At 53.6% G+C, this 21894-nt stretch overlaps 1 protein-coding gene and 1 long non-coding RNA gene across 12 annotated transcripts in view; one reads left to right on the top strand and one right to left on the bottom strand.

The window, feature by feature from the left end:
• Positions 1-14720, bottom strand: part of ARHGAP17 (Rho GTPase activating protein 17) — a 268089-nt gene extending 253369 nt beyond the window's left edge. For all 11 annotated transcript variants that reach the window (XM_071761436.1, XM_071761438.1, XM_071761434.1 and 8 more), the window contains exon 1: positions 14717-14720. The gene's annotated coding sequence lies outside the window, so the exon portion shown is untranslated. The remainder of the gene's footprint in view (positions 1-14716) is intronic.
• LOC139804034 (uncharacterized) lies at positions 4969-9190 on the top strand. Its single transcript, XR_011729256.1, has 3 exons — positions 4969-5759; positions 7074-7204; positions 8547-9190. It is a non-coding gene; the product is annotated as an uncharacterized lncRNA (long non-coding RNA).
• Positions 14721-21894: the final 7174 nt, after the last annotated feature.

Genomic DNA, 21894 nt, shown 5'->3' with positions numbered 1-21894 from the left:
TCTGGAGGGTAAAATGTTCCTCAGAGCTGAGCAGTGTCCTTGGCTCTGCACCCCAGGCTCTGGCTGGAACTCTAAACATCAGTGGGATCAGTCCTAGGAGCAGCCACTGACTGAGAAACTTCTGTGAATTTCAGCAGTGCAGCTGCTTACAAGAGACTGAGCTGAAAGCAAAAGGACAAGACAGAAAATCCCCTTTATCCTGGCCCAAACCAGGACACCAAGCTGTTTGTGTTTTTTAAGCAGAAGTTTTATTATTAGGAGTATTTTCACCCAGTGGTGCCGTGGAATCCAGAATTTAACTCATCCACTAAATGGGGGGTTCAGCAGAGGGGTTTGGCAGAAAGCCCCCTGGGAAAGCCAGACTTCTGCTCTCAGAACCAACAGGAAAGGTACAAAATGTAAATTCAGTAATCAGCTTTATCATTTTAAGATGTAATTTTTTTTTTTTTCTTTAAAAAAAAGGTGGCAGTGGTGGGTGTTCAGCTGTCAGGAAGCTGGGGTGGCAAGAAATGCTTCTGGTTGTGCAGTTAAGGGTATCACCTCCCTGTGGGGATTGATCTCAGCAGTGGAAGCTCTTGACTTTTTGGCTTTTGCCCAAGCAGTTCTGCTTGAAAGCACTGGAAATTCAAGCAGGATTTGGGGGCTTCCTGCTGACAGAGACTTTTGTTCAGAAAATGTCACTGTAGGTCCTGTTCCAGGGGATTGAGCAGCAGAGAAATGGTGAAACAACAATTCCTCTGGCTTTGCAGTGGGGTGACTGTCACCTGTCACTGGGTTAGAGGCTGAGCATCCCATCCCATGCCCCTGGTGTTAAACCCCAGCACAAACCAGAACTGGTACTGGTTCCACTTCCAGGTGTTTGTCCCTTTTCATGCCGAGGTGTTCTGGGTGGGTTTCAGGTGTTTTCTGCAGAAGGGAATGGGGGCTCAGCCGTCCACTCAGCAGGAGTCCTGCAGGAATCTGGTGCTTGTGGAGCTGCTCTGCCTGCTGGGGCTGGCCATGGGGCTGGCCATGGGGCAGCTGGGGGACACAGGGGGACACAGGGGGCACCAGGGTCCTGGTGGATGGGGGGAGGTCACCTCCTGGGGGGCTCCAGCCCGGCACAGGGGGAGGGAGGCAGCTGCTGCCCCCACCTTCAGCTGATGGGTCAGGAGGAGAAAGCAAAGGCAGCCCAAGGTTGAAGGAGGCAATGCCTCAGAGTGAGACTAATTAAAAGGAAGAGCTAATCAAGGCCTGGAGCTTTCAGGAGTCCCGCTGGGCCGGGGGATGCTGGGGGGATGCAGTGTCCGGGGAAGGAGGCTCCTTAATGAAACAGGGAGAGAGCAGGGCTGGGTGGGGGGTGGGAGGGAGAGAGGGACTGGAGAAATGGGCTGAGGGGTGGGAGGACAGACTGAGCTCCTCCTCCTCCTCCTCCTGTGCCCAGATGAGGAGCCCGAGGGCTTGCAGAGGAATCTGAGCTCCAGCTGGGCTCGCACCAAGGGATGGAGCACACGGTGGTCCTGGGGCAAAGCTCTGGTCCCAGCCCTGTAGGGAGGGCTGGTGGGGACACAGCAGCTCTGATCCCTCCTCCTGGCTCCTCTGGGGTGCAAACCCATGGGACCTGTTTGTCACATCGCTGTGACACACCAGAGGTGGCAGCAGCTCTGATGAAACCTTCTGCTGGTGTCCCCTGCAGTCAGCACTCGGAGATGGGAGAACTCCCTGGAACAAGTTGGTGATTTTGAACCCAACTGAAAAGCTGCCAACGGTTCTGTATTTGGGAAATGTTAGGGCTTTTTCCACTTCCTGGTTAATTTCCAAGTTATTTAACCCCTCTTCCACAGTGTCAGCAGTGTGGGGGTTTGCAGGACTCCTCAGACACAGAAGTCTGCAGCTTTGTGACGCTGCCCTGGGGCAGAGGCAGCCCCTGAGATGCTGCTGCTTGAGGAGTCTGTGTCTGTAAGATCCTCATCTTCTTTCTCTAAGTCTTGCTTTGCAAATGATTTAGTCGGGGGTTTTGTTACAATTTACATTTCAATTGCAATCTAAGTCAATACTTAAAATTGTTTTTACAGACCTGGAGAAATAGTGCTGAGCTAAGATTTAGTTGTTTGGGGGTTTCTTTAATATTTTTTGTAGCCCCGTTTTTAGCAACAATATTGATTTAAATGTTCTGTGAAAATGTCAGAGAATCAAATATATGAAAAACAGGAGGAACAGCTCAGACTTTCCATTCCCACCCTGCCCTGAGAAGTGTTGCATCCCTGTTAGCCTTTACCTTCAGCAGGGACGTGCTCTTCACTTCCAATTAGGAATTTCACATCTTGTTTTCTATTTCCCATAACTATTCCTATTGTCCAGACCTTTTATTCTCTGCCTGCAACACCCATCACCGTGCTCAAGGTGTTGGGGAATGTAATCTGATAGGAAACACTTCCTGCAGATAAGGCTCTTCCTTATCTCTGGGGTCTTTCCTGCTGCAGACCGATGAGTTCTGACACCTGGGAGTGCATTTATCTTCATCTCTGGGAAACCCACGGTGTCTGCAGGTGGATTTCTCTTTGGATGCCAAAGAGGGGAATCTGTGGGCTCTTCCTTATCTGTCTCTCCTTAGTTCTTGACACCATGCTGAATACATCAATTACAGTTATTTAAAGCACTGGGAGGTTTCTGCTTGAGACATTTCAGCCTCTGAGGTTTTTGCAGGACTAAAGCTGCAGGGTCAGCTGATGCTGCCAGGGCCACAGTGATGGGCACAGAGCTAAAGTCAGCAGGTAGAGGAAGCTTCTTGCGTGTAATATCTTTCATTTAGCCTCCCTAGTGTGTAATCCTGGAGTTAATTTCAATTAAAAGTGAAATGTTTTGACGTACAGCCTTGCTGTAATTCCTCCCTGTGCAGAATATGCTGTAAGGTGACAAAGCACAAGCTCAGGCACAGGAACACCAGCACGGGAGCTTCTCTGGGGGCACCAGCTTATAAAATAACCAATTTGGGTTTGTCCAGAATCTCCCCTCTTGGCCTTCTTTTGCTCAATATTTGGTAGCCCTCCAAGCATTTTGCAGGAGGATTTTCCATCCATGTTTTGCCTCTGTGTGTGTTTGTGTGCTCAGGCCTGGGCTTTTGTCACCCTTTGGGGAGTGAAATGGTTGTTTGGGATGGAGGAGCCAGGGCTCCTTGCCAAGGCTGCCTAATTAAGATTAAGCATATGCAGATTCCCCTTGCTTTCAGCTAATGACAGCTGCAAACAATTATTTGTGGTGCTTGCTGGCTGTGGGTTGGTACAGGCAGGGACTGAAGGGATCTTGGCTTTGCAGGGTGCCCACAGGGGTGGTCTGGGGTCTGGTGGCTGCAGGGGGCTCAGCCCAGCAGCCCCCAGTGAGCCCAGTGCTGACCTCCCTGTGCTGGGAGCTGGGCTGGGCTGGGCTGACAGGCAGGGAGAGGCTGAGACCCCTGGTCTGCCCCATCCTGTCCCTCCCAGCCCCATCCCCTGGCCACTCAGCCCCTGCTTCCCTGCCAGCAGCCCAGGCAAATGCTCAGACACGTCTGAGAATATTTTGGAGCGTTCCTGGTTTTAATTAGATTTGCTTGATTATTATTTACTTCGAGTGAAGTAACTGTTGTGTTTAAATAACACTGCATGTGCCAAGCTGCTGTCACAGAGGAGATGCTTCCCCTTAAGGAGCCCTCAAACACGGGCACCTTTCCAGTCTCCTGAAGCATCCTGGTTCCTGCTCCTTCCCCAGCTTGGAGCACAGAGAGGGTGAAGTGGGAGCTTTGAGCTGCTTCCAAACAAACCTTCAGCGTTTCTTCTCAGAGCCAGGAAGGGCTGGTGATCACCCTGTGATTGTCCTGCAGCCAGGCAGATGCTGGTGTGCCCTGAGGAGTTTGTGAGGTGAAGGGAAAACAGATCCTAAGAGCATCTGTGAACACAGGCAGGGCCGTGGCTGGACTGGTGGGAAGAAAGCTGGATGTCACAGGATGAAAAGCAGCCCATAATTACAGACAGCAACGAGAACAGGAGTTGTACTGAGTTCTAAGCAGACAAATTTTCACTTCAAATCCTAGCATGGGCTTGGCTTCCATTCCTATTATTGTTATTTTATTGTTGCTGCTGTTTTCTTTCTTGTTCCTCTTCCCTTTAAATCACAGCTAAACACCTTCTAAGTTCTCCCTGGAGCTTGGACCCAGCAGCTCTCAGCCACTGGGACTCCCCACCTGCTGCTGCTCCGGATGGAACCAGGGAGGTGACATTCCATGGGACGTGGTAACTGGGGGAGCAGAATGCATCCCCCCATGCCCCATGATCCCCCCTCATGTTGCCCCTTGGGCCATTTTTCCCCAGCTCTGCAGCCTTGGGGCACTCCCAGCACGGCAGAGTCACATCCTGGGACAGCCCTGTCCCTCCCAGCACGTGTGAGGGACTTTTGTACCCAGTGCCACGAGTTCTCCACCGTTTGCTTTCCTTATTTGGTATTTCTTTAATAATTAGTGGCAGATTTTCTACTTATGTTTGCAATTATCTAAATGCCTCTGGGACTTGTCCTGCCAGATAATTGAATCTCCTTGGTATGTGACTGTGAGGATGTTGTTAGTGAGCAGGGGCTGGAGCTGAGGAACCTTCCGCTGGCTTCTGGTGTCACTTTAAGACAAATCGGGCTTTTTCAGTTTAAAACTGCTGATGGAAACAAAGCATTTTGCTTTCCTGTTCTCAGCAAAACCTCTGCTGTAAGCCTGTATGGGAGAGGGGAATACATGATTATCAGTAATTAACTGAATGTAGGTTTTAATTGTGTGCAGCAGTTCCTCCCTGGGCTGCAGCAAACGCTGTGCCCGGTTCGGAGCAGGGTGGGGGCAGGTGGGGAGTGCACCCTTCACCTTCCACTTTTCCTTTTTTAGGGAGCAGCCCTGCGATTTAAAGTGCTGAGCAAGGGAAAGGAAACCTCCAGTCTCAAATGCTGGCCTTGAGAGTGAGTGCAGAACTCCTTGGGTTCTAAACACCTCTAGTTTAGGATGATTTGGTGACATCCCTTCCACCAGCATCACTGTTTCTCGCAGGGCCTGGACTGGCAGGGACTCAGCAGCTGTCTGGGTGCCCGGTGCTGCCCGGAGCTGGGTGTGACCTGAGCCCATCCTCATCCCCAGCTGCTTGGAGCAGAGCCCGACACCCAAAAGTCCTCGGGGTCAGCCAGGATGACTTCCCCCCCCTGGTGGTCTCCTGGCCACGGCCCGTGGGGAGGGGGAGGCTCAGGCGCCCCTGCGTGCACGGTGGGGGTGAGAGCTGGGACACCCCCCCCAGGGCACAACATCCATGGGAATGGCTGCAGAGCCGTCCGAGCATCCGTGTGTCCCGCAGCCTCGAGAGGCATCCACACTTGGTGTCCTGCCCCACGCGGGGTTCTCCCCGCCCAGCCGTGTCCCCCCCCGCACCAGGCAGTTCATGAATAGCTGTGGATGGCGGCCGCTGCTCGGCGCTCGGCAGCTCCGGGAGGCAGCGCGTTCCTCCCCGGGCTCCAGGGATCTGGTGGCATTTTGCCCAGATGGCACCGGTCCGCGTCTCAAGGACATAACACGGCGCCTCCGGCTGGGAGCGGCGGCTCTGGAATGACAGATGAGACCCGGGCGCTCCTTTATCTCTGCCGAGAGGGAAGAAAAGCTCCTGGAGATGCCGGGTCCCTGCCCGGCCGCTCCCCTTCGCCTCCTCGGATGAGTCGGTGCCGGGGCAGTGCCAGCCCAGCACGTGGGGTCCCCCTCGGTTCCGTCCCTCCCGACGGCACGGCAGGTAGGTGACACGTCCCCACTGTGTCCCTGTCACCGTGTGCCCGTTGTGCCCTGCTCTGCTGCACACCACGTGCCCTGGACACCACTCACTTGGAACAGAGCTGACCCTGGCCTGGGAGGAGGTGTTGGAAGGCATCGGCCCTGACCACACTGCTGCTGGCCCAGTGCTGCCATGTCCCCATGGTGCCATGTCCCCGTGCTGCCATGTCCCCGTGCTGCCATGTCCCCGTGCTGCCATGCCCTGTTGATGCTGTGGCTCTGGAGCAGGAGGCCAGGGGATGGTGCTGGCTGTTGGCAGAGCAGTCAGGAGTTTTCTCCATGCACTGGAGCCAGTGGGGAGGTGATAACGTGGGGACAGGAGCAGCATGATCTTAAGATCAGCTAAGATCCTAATGATCAGCTCTGGAGTGGGAGATGTGGCCTCAGGTCACCTGTTCGGTGACACCGGTGTCTCGGGGAGGGACCCATCAGACGGTGAGTGACAGCTCTGATCATTTGCAGGGCTGGCCCTCAGGCACCAGGAGCTGGGGGTCACCTGTTCACAGGGGGGTTTTTCACCCTTTTTGGACCTCCCAGAGCAGATCAGTGCTGGCAGCCCAAAGGCCCCCTGATCCCAGGGAATGCCAGCGAGTGCCCAGTATGGCCACGGCACACGCCAGGTTCCTCTGGGACCACCCCCTCGTGGTTAGCAAGGCCCCGCTGTGCTGCTGCTGGGAGCAGAGGCCTCGAGTGCAGCTGATCCAGTACGACACGGCAATTGGGTTTGGTTTTATCTTTTTTATTTCTTCCCCCCTCTCCTCTGGCGGAGGGGCCAACCCGGCGCTCCCTCCCCGCGGTTCGTTCGGGGTTGGCACAGCCGCAGATCCCGCTCCCGGCGCTGCCGTGTGCCGGGAATGCCAAGGACTGCAGCGCCTGTTTGTCCTGGATGCAGAATAATTAATGCTTTGGGGGAATCGAGTGAATTACTTTGGAGCTGTTGCCCAATTAGTTGAACTAATTGTGAATCAAGGAGAGCTTCCAGGGTCCCAGCGTCCCGGCCGCGCCCCGGCAGCCGCAAAGTCCCCGCTGCGGAATCCTCCCTGCAGGGCTGAGGTTTCTGTTTGGGCTGGACGGTTCGGTTTGTCCTTATTGATGGGTCTGATCCGTGTTCTGGGTAAAAGCAGAACAAGATCTTTAATTCCCTCCCGTGGGTGTGGCGGGTTTGTAACCGGGTCCTTTCCCGATATCCCGTCCCGGTTATTGCCATTCGCTGCCGATCGCAGGCGGTCCGGGTGGGGATGTTGGGCCCTCGCTGGGTGATGCTCCCCCCCGACAGATTCCAGCTCGGTGGAGCCGCCAAGGAGGGAATAGCGGCAGAGGAGGCTTCAGGGAGGTGATTAACAAAGGCTGCGATGCAAATGACGCTGGCACGGTGCCAGGGTAGCGGGAGCTCACTGAGGACGGGGTGTTAAATATTTATCGAAATCTTGGCATTTCGTTCCCATCTCTCCACTCTCCCGCTTCCTCATCTTCCCTCTCCCCCCTCACCCCCCGAAATTATTTGGTACTAAAGGTTAGAGGCCTACTTCAAAAATTAATTATTTTATTAGTGCGTTATAAATTAGATTTGTTTGTTTGTTTGTTGCAACTAAGTTGTTTGGGGGAAAAAAAAAATAAATGTGTGGTGGTGGCACTTCATGGGGTTTGCTCCTCACGTGAACCCTGACCCTCTCACACGATGGTGCCGACGGATGCTGCCGGCAGCATGGGATCCTAAATACCTTTTAAAAGGAGCCTTGGCACCTCTGGCACCTCTGGCTCTCCCCAGGGGCTGCCGTGGGGGAGCGGGGACTGAATCCCTCCTGCTGGAGCCGGGGTGCCGGCATCGCGCAGCCCCGGGCTGGAAGGGGCCGGAGGGAGCCGGAGGATGGGTGGTGGCAGCTGCCAGCGTTGGGATGCGGGTCCATCAGGATGCGGGTCCATAAGGATGCGGGTCCATAAGGATGCGGGTCCACGGCCATCTCCTTGGAGACGATGTGGAAGCAGAGCTGGGTGTGGGCGTCTGGCGGGTCCGGGGCAGCTGCCTGCGGGGTGCTGAGGAATTCCTGCCCTGCTCCGGCCTTTGTTCCCGGGCATTGTCACAGGGAGACGGGAAGGAGCTGACTCGGGTGATGGGGTGGGGTGGACCCTGTGCCAAGCCCAGTGCACGGACCGAACCGTGCCGCAGCACCCGCCGGGGTTTCAGCATCAGTTACAATTTTTAAAATATTTTTGTTTTGTCCTTGAGCTCATGATCCGCAAAAGCTCTTTTGAGCTGGCAGGGAATATGAATTCCGGTGTGCGATTGTCACTGCAGTCATCCCCTATTTAATACCCGGGGCACTCCCGGCGATCTCCAGCCCCTTTGTGCCGCTGAAGGGAACCATATGTTCCCGAGACATCTTTAAAGATGCTTGCAGAAACAACAAAAAGAGGGATTTCTGTGCGCTGCTGAATGCTGCTGCCAATCACCCCGCGTCCCTCGCCGGGTGGTGCGAGGCGGCGGCTCCGGTAAATCCGGGCCGGTGTTTGTAGTCGGGATTTGCCGTCTGGGGGAATGAGCTGCAAAAGATTTAATTGGCACGAGTGTCCGCCCTGCCCCTTTCTCACGTTTCTGGCTCTCCCCAGCCCAACTCTCCTTTTTTTTTTTTTTTTTTAAATAATTCGAGCACCAGGAAGTTGCTGCTGCCGCGGCGTCCTTGCTTGAGAATAATTTTTCTCTGCTGCTCGTACAGATTTTTTTTTTTTTTTCCTTTTGGCTTGCAGCCAGCTGTCCCCGTGAAGCACTTAAACAAACAAACAAACAAACAAACAAACCAGTGACCCGGGCCCTGCCGCGCCATCCCCCGGCTCATTTCTCCAGCTCCCCCCGTGGCGTTTTGCTCTCAGACCCTGTATTTTTATTCCGTTTAATTGGCTCAGTAATGGTTTCGTGGCAATCAGTTCTGCTCCCATCAAAACCCGCTCGTGTGAGCGTTCCCCTGGGGCACGAAGCAGATCAGGAAAGAGGAAAATTGATTCCTGGCCGTCCCCCGGGCTCTGTCTGCCGGCACCGGGGCTGTGACCCTCTGGTTTTGGTGACATGGCCCCTCCTGTCGGTGCCCCCGCGGCAGCTCCTCGTCCTCCCGCAGGGTCTGAGGAGCCCCCGGGACAGCCGCTGCTCCGTGTGCATCCATTGAAAAGCATCCGCTCCGTCCCGGGGCCTCATCCAACAGCCAGCACACCGAGCAGAGCTCGCTGAGTACCTGGGAATGCCATAAAGGAAATGATAATTAAATATCGGATACAAGAGAACGACCGGCCCAGAGGCATCTTAACAAGCCGAGAGTGTAACCGCAGTAGGTTAAGATGCCGATTCCATCGCTGGTATCTTCTCCATCTTTCCCGTCTCTTGACAGACAGAAATAAATGTCCCCTCCCTGGGAAGCACTCTCTGCCTCTCCTTGCTGCGTGGTAACCACGGGGTGCCCACAGCTGGAGCAGCCCATTTGTTCTCCAGATTTGATGCTTTATCACTTTCAAAGGAGCAGCTCGGCTCGTTCATCGTGCATTCCCACCACAAGCACTTCCACTTAAAGGGCAGGTAGAGATTCTGCTGGTTTTTTGGGTTTTTTTAATGCTCTGAAGTAGGTCTGCAAATTAGAGCTGTAGTTTGTGCCTTTGTTTAGACCATGCAACAAGGCAAGGGGAACAAAGAGAAAGCACAAAATGAAAAATAGTTCAAATGAGTCTGGAGGAGCCAGGGTTGGGTTCTGTGAAACTGAGAGCTGTGGGCTGGGTTTTTTGTTGTAAATGCAGCTTTCAGCCAAATGAAATCCCAGTAAATTCCCAGGCCCAGCGCAGTGCAGTAAGGACAGGAGCTGAGTGATGGATGTGTTAACGTTTTAATAGGCTGACCACATCATAAATAATTTGCTCAGTTCTAGAGTAATTGACCTGGTCATGGCAGCAATAAAGGGCTGTCCCCTGGGCTCTTGTGCAAAGGTTCAGCAAACCCTTCTAGAGAAAGTCTTAAGTAGCTTTTAACAATATATATTTTATATTGTTACAGCCTAGAGCCCTGCTAATTCCACAGTTGGTGAAACACCATCAGTTCAGCTCCAGGGATATTTCAATTAAAAACACCAGAAATTAAAACCGAGAGGGACTGGAGCTGGAGGAGCTCGTTGTTGTCTCTGCTGAGCAGGGAGCTGCCTGTGGAGCATCCTGCTGGGAATATTCCTTTGGGCACTGGGTATTTATTCCTCATCCACCCGGGGCATTCCTCTTGCAGACTCCATGGCAGCCACCTCCAGCACTGCCCCCCAGTACCAGGGTGTCAGTAAGTTTGAGGCAGGGAGGGAACAGCCCCATTTTGAAAGGCAAATCAGCAGCCCCCCCACAACCAAATTAGGAGAGGAAGGGTCCATGGTTGGGGGTCTATGGGGACACCAGTGAGGGGTGGCAGGGGGTCCCCAGGACTGTGGTGTTTGGGAGATGAGCCCCCTGCCTGCACACGCAGCCTCAGCTCAGTCACCAGAGGCAAAGGGGGCTGTGAGGGAAAGTAAATATAATAATACCTGTGCCCCTGGTTTTGTTAATGAGTGTGACTGCCAGCTGCAGAGTAAAGAGCAGCAAATCCCTGCCTGGGGAAGTTCAGGCAGGAGCTGGTGCTGGGAGGGGGTGGTGGGGAAGCCCCAGCAGTGATGGGGGATGAACAAGATGCAGGGAACTGTAATTGCAGGGCCTGACATACTGTGAGCTGCTTATGGTAATGAAGTGGTGCATCAAATCAAATTAACCCTCGTTATTTAACGCAGGATGAACCCAGGGCTCTCCCCTCAGTAGCTGCCAAAGCCAAAACTGGCAGTGCTCACACCGAGGGGCAGGGAAAGGCAACAAACAGCCCAGTTAAAAGCAGCTGACAGTGTCCCTGTCCTGCCTCTCTGAGTACCTGGTTTGCTTCTGAACATTTTGTTATGGGCTGTTTTGAATTGGTTTGTGTTAGGAAAATATTTGCCCAGCACTCCCTGTGCCTTTGGGAGCCTCTGGGGAGCTGAATCCTGCCCAGGGAAAAGGATTCCTTTGCAGAACGAACTTCCCACTTGTTGGAAAAACATCTCCAGCAAAAGTCCTCCCTCTGGGAAATTCAGAGTGTTTGACAGATTTTGGAGTACTCCAGTCAGGTTCATCCTGAGCTATATTTCTGCAAATCTTTGTTTATCGGGTTAGCTTCAAAAAACATGTTTACTGTCCTTGCTGCTTTCCAGCAAGGAGGGATTCCATCCGTGCACACTCCCACAGCAGCAGAGCTGCTCAGACAGGCAGCTCAAGGCCAAGCAGGCAGCTGATGGAGGGGGTGACACCGTGGTGGCCCTTTTGGGGACAGCCAGGAACTGCCCCAGTGCTCCCCAGACACAAGTCAGGGCTGGGCAGGGGGCCAGGGGCACACAGCTCCTGCCCGTGGGGAGTGGGACCTCACCCCATCTCATTTGCTGTCACCCTGAACCCCATTGTCACTTCTCTGAGCCCTGAGCCCTGATCTGCAGCTCTGTGCTGGCACCTGCCCTGGGTGTCCATTAGTAACTCCCAATAATTCCTCCCCCAGTGCTGGAGGAGTCCTGGTTCCTGATGGAGGCCTTGGTATCTCTGGTTCTGAGTTCATTTTGCTTCTTCCCATCAATATGAAAATTCCTTGTGAGTCCTGAGAGTTAATCACTCTTGTAAGGGAGTAAAGAGAGGAGATTGTCTCTAATCCCCTTTAAATGGCCTCCAAATGAGGGCTCCAACAAAGATGGCTGAGGATGGAGATGATTAAACTTATTTAGGGGTGAACCCCTGACAGGAGCCCTCCCAAACCCAGGTATAGCCCTGGGGGGATCATGCTCTGCACACTGCAACACAGGCCTGGCTGTCACGCTTTAATTAAGCAAACTTCTTGGTTTTGTTTTTTGTTATGACCAGAGGATTGGCTATTTTAATTGAAAATATTTTTGTCTGTTTTCTGCAAGCGTTTTACTTGGCACTGCCAGATGCAACCTCACCACTGGGACAGGGAACCCAGAGTCCCCAAAGAGCCACAGCCCTCACACCTCATCCAGTGCCCTCATCGGGGGCTCTGGCCACACCTTTGTCTTCAGAGCTCTGGTGACAGCAATGAAATATAAAGTCAGTGAAATGCACCCAGGGGAGGCTCCAGGGCAGCTGCTGCTGCAGGACACCTCCCCTCACCCTGCCAAAATCTGTTTGTACACGAAACCAGGAACAGGGCCCCTTCTGGGACTGCCAAACACCAAAACCTGATCTCTGAAAAGTCTGTGAATGAGCTGAACAAACCCAGGGTGCTCCACCCCTTCCCCAGGACACTGCCAGTGACTGATGTGACACTCTTGCTGCCCATCTTGCTGTTGTTTAATTATTGGTTTTGGGGTTTTTTTATGCCTCTGGAGACCAGATCTGGTAGGAATGTTTGATGGATTATGTATGAAATCCAGGTCAACACATCCAAGTATTATTGCCTCGTAATTTGCTGCGCCACGGAGCCCAGTACAGATGCCTGGTGTTATTAATTATACCAATATATTTTCATGAGTAATGTGATTAATTAGGCTTGTATGCATTACAGTTGCAGGCCTGGTGTGCTGGGGGGGTTGCTGTTGGGTGGAGGTGGCTGCAGCACAGCCCTCAGCCTGGCCTCCAGGTTGTTTTTTCTCTTCCAGAGCATTCAGGGGAAAAATACAACCCCATACCCGGTGTGCCAGGGAGCCAGGAGGCAGCAGGGAGAGGCTGGGGGTGCTGCCCTGGGCAGGTGGTCTGGGAGGGGATGGGGGGCTGCCCTGGCTTTGGTGCCCCCAGGCTGTGCCCTGAGCTGTGCCAGCAGCTTCTGGGGACCCTTTGGTGCTGGCAGGAGGGGGAGGGAGATGCTGGAGGGGCTGGGTGGGAATCCTGCCCCACACCATCCTGGACTTTTGGGGGTCAGGACCCCAGCACCTCACCTTTAGCACTGCAAGGGTGAGTTATACTTGAAATAAATGCCAGGGACTCTCCCATGCTGGCTGAACTTCTTTAAAAGTGCATCAGCAAAGTTGTTCCTGGAGCTCATTTCTATTTTCCTTTTACAGGCCCCAAGCCCAGGATCTAAACCATGCCAAGCAGGGTGCCACACTGCTGCCTCCCACCCCTGGGGACCAGGAGGGGCTTAACCCCACTGCACCCTGCAGCACAGCAGAGCTGAAACCTCTCCTGTCTTCTGCTTCCATGTAGGTGAAGGAAGAGTCACTGCCCTTTAAGTGCCACCAGGACACCTTCCACCTCCTGCTGCACAGAGACCCTGAACAGTAAGGCAGCTGTTTTTGCTCCCTGGGTAGTTGCTGTTTGGTTGCCTCTACATTGATTTTACTCCAGGTGGGGTTTGGGGTTTTTTTTCCCTTCTTGTCCAAGTCTGGCTCTGGGAGTTTGTTTCTTGGCTTTCTCCTGTAACAGCCCTGGCAGTCCCCTTGGTGATGGGGAATGGTCCTGTCCTCCCAGAGGCACTGCCAGACTCAGGCTGCAACTTTCCCATCGAGTTATTCCTCGGGTGGGAATGGCAGGACCCAGGGGAGGGTGGTCCTGGCTCCTCTGGAGCCTCAGCAACCTCTCTGGGAGCACCCAGGAGCCCTCCTGGCAGAGGCAAGGGCTGACTTGCAGCTCTGCTGGTGGGTGGCTCTGCAAGGACCAGAGTGGGCTGGGGACCCCATTCTGTGCAGTTTTAGTGTCTCACTGGGAGGGGGTGACTCAGGACAGAGGGCTGGCAGGGTGCAGGATCAACCCCCCTGTAATTCAGGTGGGCAGAAGTGGCTCCAGGTGCTCCCATGGCATCCCTATCTGCAGAGGGAAGCAGGTACCTGATCCTGTTGCATTTTCTGACATTTCCAGAGCACTTTTTCTGCCCCTCGGGGGTTTTGCAGCCTGGGGAGGGTTTGCTGTGCTGTGCAGGACCTGCCCAAGTTGGACTATGAGGGCAGGCTGGGAGGTGGCAGCCAGGCTCAGCTCTGTCCTTGGGTCCCTCTGTGCATTTTTCTGTTTGTCCTGAGCTGTGGAGAGTGTGAATAATGTAAGGTTATTAGTTATTGCATTGTTAATTAGATAACGTAAGCAATCCCTGGCTGGGGACCTGGGCTGAGTTTGGGCTGAGGTGTGACCCCTGCATGGGCGGGTCACAGCATGGAGTGAAACCTTCTGGGGATAGTCCTGGCCCAAGGATCCAGCCAGAAGCCAGGGAGGAGCCTCCTTTATTCCACATTTAGCTCTTGGAATTGAATCCTCCCCTTCCCCAGGACAAGCCCATAGCTGAAAATGTGCTTTAGGAGCTCTGGTCACAATCAAAATTAAATCAGAAAATGAACTATTACTCAAATTGACTCGGAGTTGCTCGAGATTTATGTGCTGTGGGCAGCTGGAGCTCCATTTGCCAGGATACCTGGGGAAGCCTCCACCAGGAGCTCACCTTGACCCCTGCAATTTCACAGCACTCTGAGCTCCCTCTGACTGAGACCGGGGAGGTGAAAAATGTCTTTATTAAGGGAAGTCACAGGTCCCTGCTTGGCTGTAAATGTGTTTTAATGTGAGAGAGGAGGGCAGGGGAGCCCGGCAGGGCACGGCAGCTCCAAACAAAGGATTTCCCTTGGCTTTCCTGCCACTTTGGCCATCACGAGAGGGCTGGTGACAAGTGCCCCACGGGTCAGCTCTGACCATTTCCCACTCAGTCACGGCGTTATTTGTGCTCCTGCAGACAAACAAACACCTCGGGGCTCTCACCTCCAGCTCCCGCGTTCGGGAGGTGCGGGGCAGGGAACCCGGAGCTGTTTGTGCTTTCCCCAGCAGAGCTTTTTGGGGACCCCCTCCCCGAGGAGCTTTGATTCCGGCTCTCGCCTTCCCCCCGGGCTCCTGCACCGCTCCAGGAGTGGAGCCCAGCGCAGCCCCTCCTCCCGGCTCATCCCGCCCCGAACACAGCTCCCTCATTATCCCTGCATCCACACTCTCTAACCCTGTAATTAGATGCTTAGGCTGTGATTGCCCCATTGTCCGCTGGATGGGTTTAATCGTTCTTTATTCCTACAGTGGCAATTTTGTTCCAATTAATTACTTCGGTTTGAACAGCAATAGCTGGTTGAGTTTAGAGAGAAATTAAAAGGGTAGAGGAGGATAATGAAGAGTGAGCTAACTAGGGGCAGACTCCAAACAGGGCTGTGCCTGGCCCTGCTTCTCTTCCAGGCTCTCCCTTGCTCCCCGGAGAGCTTTCGGGGCTGGGAAGGAGGATGCGGAGTGTCCCGGGCTGGCTCTGGTGGGAAGAGCTGAGAGTGCTCAGCCCAGCCTGGGAGGGGAAATGTTCCCCATTCGGGGTTCGGTCCATGTGTCCTCACCCCTGGCAGAGGCAGGGGAGGTTCGGGCTGGTTGTGCAGCCACTGCAGAGCAACATCTGGCGGGGTGAACCTCTGGCCGGTGCCGGAGCACCCCGAGGGGGGAAGGCTCAGAGGAGCTTTCTCACCCTGCTGGACTGACCCTAAACACTCTGTAAGTACCGGGGGCGAGCTCTGGTCACCAAATCACTGATAAAATCGGTGGAATTTCCTGATACCGTGGGTGCTATTCTCAGGGTCATTTGAGATGAGAGTAATTTGGATTTTTTTTTTTTTTTTTTTTTTAATTACGATAAAATTATTAAGGTTAGATAAGGTTTTAGAAGGCGAGAGGGGAAAAAAAAAATCAACGTCTTTCCGGAGTTACAAAAATGCTGTCTGTACAATTAATGTATGAACTCCAGAGCAGTTCGAACATTTAAATTATGTAGATCAAAGCAATAAAGAAATCTGCATTTCCTCACTCCGAAACCCCACGGAAAGGGGCTTCTCCGTGTCTTGCAGGACGGCAGCTCCATCCCTTCTGGTTTTCCATGGGCTGGGGTCGTGCTGGTCCCGTACTCCAAGCCCCCTGGATGTGTCCAACTCGTGTGCTCCAGGCTGGGATGTGTCAGCTCCTGTCCCCCTGGCAAGGGAAAAAAAGGGGGGAAACAAAACACAAAATTATCCCACTGCCCTTTTCCCACCCCTTCTTCAGATGCTGTAAACTTTCATTGGTATTCTGTAATTTAATTGTCTATTCCCATGAGAAAATTAGTCTTCAGTTTAGGAAAGAAAATCCCCGTTAATTTAAGCATAATCGTAGGAGAGCGATGTGAGTGCCGGAGCCTCGTCCTGCACCTCCCGCTCCTCCCTCCCCCCAGTGAATCCCAATAAAACACCCAAATCCATTTGAAATCTCCCAACGCTTCTGGGGGCAAGAAAAGCAAATTCCTCCTGAAACAAGAGGCTGTTTTGTAGCAGGCAGAGACAGGGATTCGGGTGCAGAGTGATGCTGGGAGCCTGGGCGGAGGCAGCGGGACGGGGGGGCAAGGATGTCCTGACCCCCTCATCCTGGGAATCCTGAGCTGGGAGCCACCTCCTCTGGAATTGCTGAGATGGGTGATGGGAGCTCTGCTCGTTAGAGGCTGAGGCAAAGGGGAGGTGCTGGGGATCTCCCTTCCAGGGAAGAGCTGCGAGGAGAGCTCATTAACTGCAAATCGGGCTCATTTGTCTGATACCAGTTCACTGTTTTTCCCAGTAATGTGGAAAATGAGGGAGGGGGATCTGAGCCTCTTCTCAGTGACCGGCTCTTTGATTTGCCCTTTTGTCATGCGTGTCCTCTCTTCCAAATTGCCTTTCATGCCGTTTATTTTCCACAGCCCTTACACCTAGCCCTGTGGAACACAACCCTTTGCTCCCATGGGAATGCTCCTAGGGGACTGCGAGGGGATTTCTGTGAGCACCTCTGGGGGTCCTTGCCTTCCCTCAGCCCATCAAGGTCAGGACCCACCAGCCCGAGCCCCTCTGACCCCCCCGGGCCGGGCAAGGGCTGCTGATGCTCGGGGGATGCTGCAGATCCTGCCTCCTCCTCCACCCCACCTGCACCAAACCCAACAATTAATCAGAAGCCTCAGCAGCAGTCTCGTTAATTGCCTCGAGCAATTAATAATGGCAGAGCTGTCAAACCACAGCAAATATTTGGGTGGGAGCCTGGAGCAATCCCTGGCCCGGGGCAGGTACCGAGGTTTGGGCCGAGCTCCTGGGGAAGGAGAAGAGGAAAAGGTCCGGGCAGAGCCCCCCGGGCAGTGCTCAGCCTGCAGTGTAAATAATGTTCTCCTGCCAGCCCCCCAGGTGGGGTTCTGTTAGCAGGGAAATCTACTGCTTGTTGGGGGGGAAAAATAATAATAATAATAAAAAAAGGCAAGTGAACTGGATGTTAAATATAGATATATGGTATGTAAATGAATCTGACAACTGAGTGAATAAAAAATGAAGGTTTAAATTATTGAAGGGTAGGAGGAGATGGCGCATGCAAATAGCATTAATGTGGAAAGAGGCAGCTCTCTGAGCAGGGAAAGGAGGTTTGGAAACGTAATTATTTCTTTCAAGAAAAGAACCACATGTTAAAAAAAGCCAACAGAACTGGCACATGTTTATTTCACAGGCCTTTCCTCCCATCCTGGCACTTCCTTCTCCTGGCTCTTTCCCCCCTCAAAGCAATGAGAGAAATCCAAGGTTACTGAATTTTTAAGCTTTAACTAAAATGAGATAAATGAAATTTTGTTCGTGATACAAGAACAAACGGGTGCCAGTAATGGCTGATCATGGGCTGCTATTGAGAGGGCTGGGAGGTGTTTGCAGGTGGAAGGAGTGGGGACATTGCCATCACCTCCAGGATTATTGCAACCCTCTGGAAGCCACTTTCAGCAGGCTTGCAGAGAGAGATTGGACTTAATTTAAACAGAATAATCCCTGCCTCAAAACTTTAGCCTGCCAGAAGGGGTTAAACTGTGAAGGGGGGCTGGTTGCTTTTGCTCTTGTTGTTTTGGCAGAGCCAGGACAGGAGCAGGAGGGAGCACAGGGCTGGGCTGTGCAGCTCCTCTGCCATTAGTGGCTCACTATTGAAAACAGCAAACTACCTGGTTATTTTTATCAGCAATGAAGCTGACAAGGAATTCTGGCAGAATGGGCACTCTGCAAGTGCAGTAAATGTCTTCATTACCTTCCACACAGCTCTATTTATGCCTCCCTGGCCCTCTTCAGGACTGGCAGGGCAGGTTACTGGTTGCCTTTCCCTAATTCAGTACATGATGGCTTGGGACGAGTTGTTAAAGCTGTAGATCAAAATGTCATTTATTAGAAAAGTGCCTCCCCAGGGATTCTTCTCCTTCCTTTATTATTTGTCGTGTGCTGACAGTGTGCTCTGTTCTGTCTAATCTGTCTTTCCAGCTATTTTTACAGCCCTCCCCGTGGCAGCACCTGAGTGCCTCCCATTGCTTAAAAAAAAATTGTTTGTTTCCTGCTCCCTTCCCTGCTCTGTGAGGCCAACCAGGGCTTCAGGATTTATGAAAGGAGCATGGGATTTATTTTCCCATTCACTTCCAAGCTACCAGAGCTGAAGGGCCCATCCCAACCCCAGCAGAGGAGGGTCTGGCCTGGGTGATGCTGCAGTCACAGATTTGGGGACAGGCAGGGTGAGGGGGTGGCTCCAGCCTGCAGGAGGGGAACCCCCACATCCTCCCTGCCCACATCCCAGCAGGACCAGGAGCCATTCCTGGGGACTTCCAGGCTATCCGTGTAGGTCACAGGAGCTCTCCCTCTGCTTCACCTGATAAATCACCCTTATCAAGCACAGAAATTGTGTTCATCACCACAAACCGTGTATGAGCAGCTCACCAGCCAAAATTTGTAGAGATAACTGTGCCTGGTGCCTGTTACCCCTTTTTGCAGGTCAGGGGAGGGCTCTGCAGTGCCGGGTGGGCTGTGGGCTGCTCAGTCTCATCACCCGGGCCAATCTGGCAGGGTTTGTCCCTGCTGCATTACCCCTCAGAGCACTGATGAAATGAAGAGGGAAGATAATTCCTCCTTGGATCCCCAGCTCTCACGCTCACTGCCTGCTGGAAGGGATGTAAGGACCGCATCCGAGGGGGTGTTTATAGGGCTGTGGGGGGGAGCGAATAACCACCCACCCCACGCAGCACCAGAGACCAAACCCTTACTTCTTAAAGGTCTGAATGTGTAGAACCCAGAGTCAGTCACAGCCCTCAGGGGGTTCAGGGCTCACCTGCTCTCTCCCATAGTTTTTCCACCCACAGTCAGGATTGGGCTTCCCTGGAGGATGGTCCCGCTCCTGCCCGACCTGCAGCCCCATCCCAAGGCTCTCTCCTTTGGACAGCCCCTCCCTGGGCACGGGGCAGCCTCTGCTCTGCTCTGCTCTGCTCTGCCCCCGGAGAGCTGCACCGAGTTTGGAGAAAGCGCTTTGCCTCCGAGCTGAGGCTCTGCCCTGCCCGGGGGGAGCTGCTCCTCAGCTTTTATCACCCGTCCTTCCACAGGCGATTTGCCCTCTTCCCCTGCCCTTGGTCCAGCCAGAAGGGACAGGCACCCTGACGGGGCACCTCGTGGGGCCAGCCTGGTGCTCAGACACCCTACAAGCACCCAAGTTTTCACCTTTTTGCTTTCCAAGCACCCCCTTTCTCTGCCCTGCCCCCGGCACCAGCGCCAGGACCCAACATCTGGTCCCGTCTGCTGAGTGCCCTTGTCTTGGCTCCAGTGGCTCCCAGTCCATCCCAGTGCCGGCCCTCTCATCGCCGGCCTGGCCGCCCTGTTTCCATGGCAACGCTCTCCCTGCCGCCGCCGCATCCTCTGCTCGCAGCTCCCAGCCCCGCATTTGTATTCCCAGCCTTTGTCTCCTGCTCGGCGCTGGCAGCCGGCCAGCCCAGGCATCCATTTCAAAGCAGCCTTTGTTTTCCTGGTGAAATAGCTGCTCAGGAATATGTGTGACTTAACCGGGGCCAGAACAGTTTTGTTTTCTTGGCTTTTCTCCTTCCCCAAGGTGCAGTTGCGGTGGGAGCTGGGGGTGGGTGCCCGGGTGCCCCCCCTGCTCAGAACCTGCAAACCAGGGCTGCTCCGGCTGCGCTGGCTCGGACAGGAGGGGGGGAGGCATTGCCCTTCTCGCTCCCACTACCCAGCCGAAATTCTCTTTCCGAGTCATCCGTCTCGTTTTCAGAGCAGCCGGGAGGCTCAGCTGGATTTGCTGAGCTGCAAAGAGACCCCAGGCCCTGGGCAGGGGGAAAAAAACTGCTCAGAGTGAAGAGGAGTCAGGCTCCCGGCTCATTGCTCCTTCCCTCCTGCGGCTGCCGAGAGGTTGGAGCCGCTAATTCCGTTAATTAATAATCCTGTCTTGTTTGGAGGGGAGTGCGAGGCTCGGAGTGTGTGTGCTGGTGTTACACACCTGCTCGAGTGTGCAACGAGGGATGCAAAAGCATCCAGGTGTGTGAGTAGGTGTAGTGCAGGTTCATGGGGTGCAAGGGGAAGCCAGGAGGGGACACAGGGGAGGGGCATGGTGTGTCACTGCTGAGACACCAGGACCTCCAGGACCTCTCTCTAAGCTCTCAGAGCATGAAGTGAGGCTGGAGGAGAAGAGGCTGGCTGGAGAACAGTGAAGGCTTTGCTAAGGGCAGAAGCAGAAGCCTTGTGCAGAGATAAAATACATCCAGGATCAGCCTGTCCTCTGATAAGGGTGTCCTTGGAAGGCAGCAGGAGCTGGGCAGCCAGTCCTGTGATAGTGGTTGTGGGGAGTTCATCCAGCAGGAGGAGGAGGAGGAGGAAGGTTTCCAGCCCTGGGAGGACCTGGAGGGGTACTCGGGAGCACTGGGCCAGTGCTGGGCACAGCTGGGCAGCTGGTGGGCTGCCAGGCCAAAGCAAGAGAGGTTTACTTCAACTAAGCCCAAGTGAAAAAACTGAAACCTAAGCCTTTGGTAAGAGATGTAAATGAAAATAGAAAGAAAAAAAAAAAAAAAAAAAAAAAAAAAAGAAAAAAAGAAAGAAAATAACAAAATACTTGGGATAGACTGCAGTTTTTGTCAAGTCAACACAGATTTGGAATGAATTGGATTAATGCAGAGCACATCTGGTCACTGCAAAGGCAGAGATGTCAGTGTTGGTTCAGAGCTGCAGACATCCAATCTCTGTTATCAGAACAGCTCTGGAGTCTGCTTTATGCTGTGGATCTCTGCTGTCCTGCAGTGATGTGTGGCTATGCCGAGGAACTACATTTCCAAGTGTGCTTAGGGGTAATTTAAATAATCAAGATGTTAAAATTAGTGTTCTTTGAGAACTAATCTCCAGGCAACTTGTGCCCTTCAATGACCTGTACAACATCAGTGGCAGGAGGCAGCAGATTAATGCACTGGATGCCTGGAGCAAAACATCTCTGCTGCCCAGGAGGAATTGGGGCATTTGCATGTGGCTGCTCTGTGCAGTGGGGTGTTCAGACTGCAAATGGAAAAGCCAGAGCAGCTGCTGGGGAACAGGTATCTCTGTCTGCCCAGAGCTCCTGCACCCCCCTGGGCAGCAGGTGGGACGGGGACTTCTTCATCCTTGGGCACCTCTCCCCCAGCCTGGCTGCTGAGCAGTGCTGCAGCTGGAAGTGGGCAGGAGGATATTGGCCTCAGAGGGCTCACAGGGCAGACCCTTCATCGTGGTGAGCCTCAGACAGTCTTCTTAGTAATTTCCTGCACCATTATGGTGAGATACAAACCACTCTAGCACGGCAGTTCCCATGACAGACTTTGCTGGGGCCACGGTGTGTTTCCCACCTCCCAGCATAGGAAGCTGCAGGACATCCAGCTCTGGGAGTGAATGGGGGCTGTGCTGCTCCTCCCTGCCCCTCTGTGCCACCTTCCTCGTGTTCTGAAGTGAAAGAAAAGCACAGCAAAGCCACTGCACCTCAGCAGACATTAAGCATTAACAGTAAGCATTAAGTGCACTGTGTGTTTAAGAACTGCTGCTGACCAGGACCCTGTTCAGCTGGGAGAAGCAGGAGCACAGGGGCCAGAGCAGCGTGGAGAGGTCATGGAGAGGCAGCCCCAGCAGCACCAGTGTCACCTTCCCCACCTGGAGACAACCCCAGGAGGTAACAAGTGCCAGAGCTCAGCATCGGGTGTTCTGGCCCTGCTTTGTTCTCTGCAATTAGGGAATTCAGCAGATGAGTCACTTTCTGCAGCCTAAATCAGAGACCACTGCAGGCACAGAAAGGAA

The sequence above is a fragment of the Heliangelus exortis genome, chromosome 17 (assembly GCF_036169615.1).
Source record: "Heliangelus exortis chromosome 17, bHelExo1.hap1, whole genome shotgun sequence".
NCBI lineage: Eukaryota > Metazoa > Chordata > Aves > Apodiformes > Trochilidae > Heliangelus > Heliangelus exortis.
This window is presented reverse-complemented; position numbering and strand designations above follow the sequence as displayed.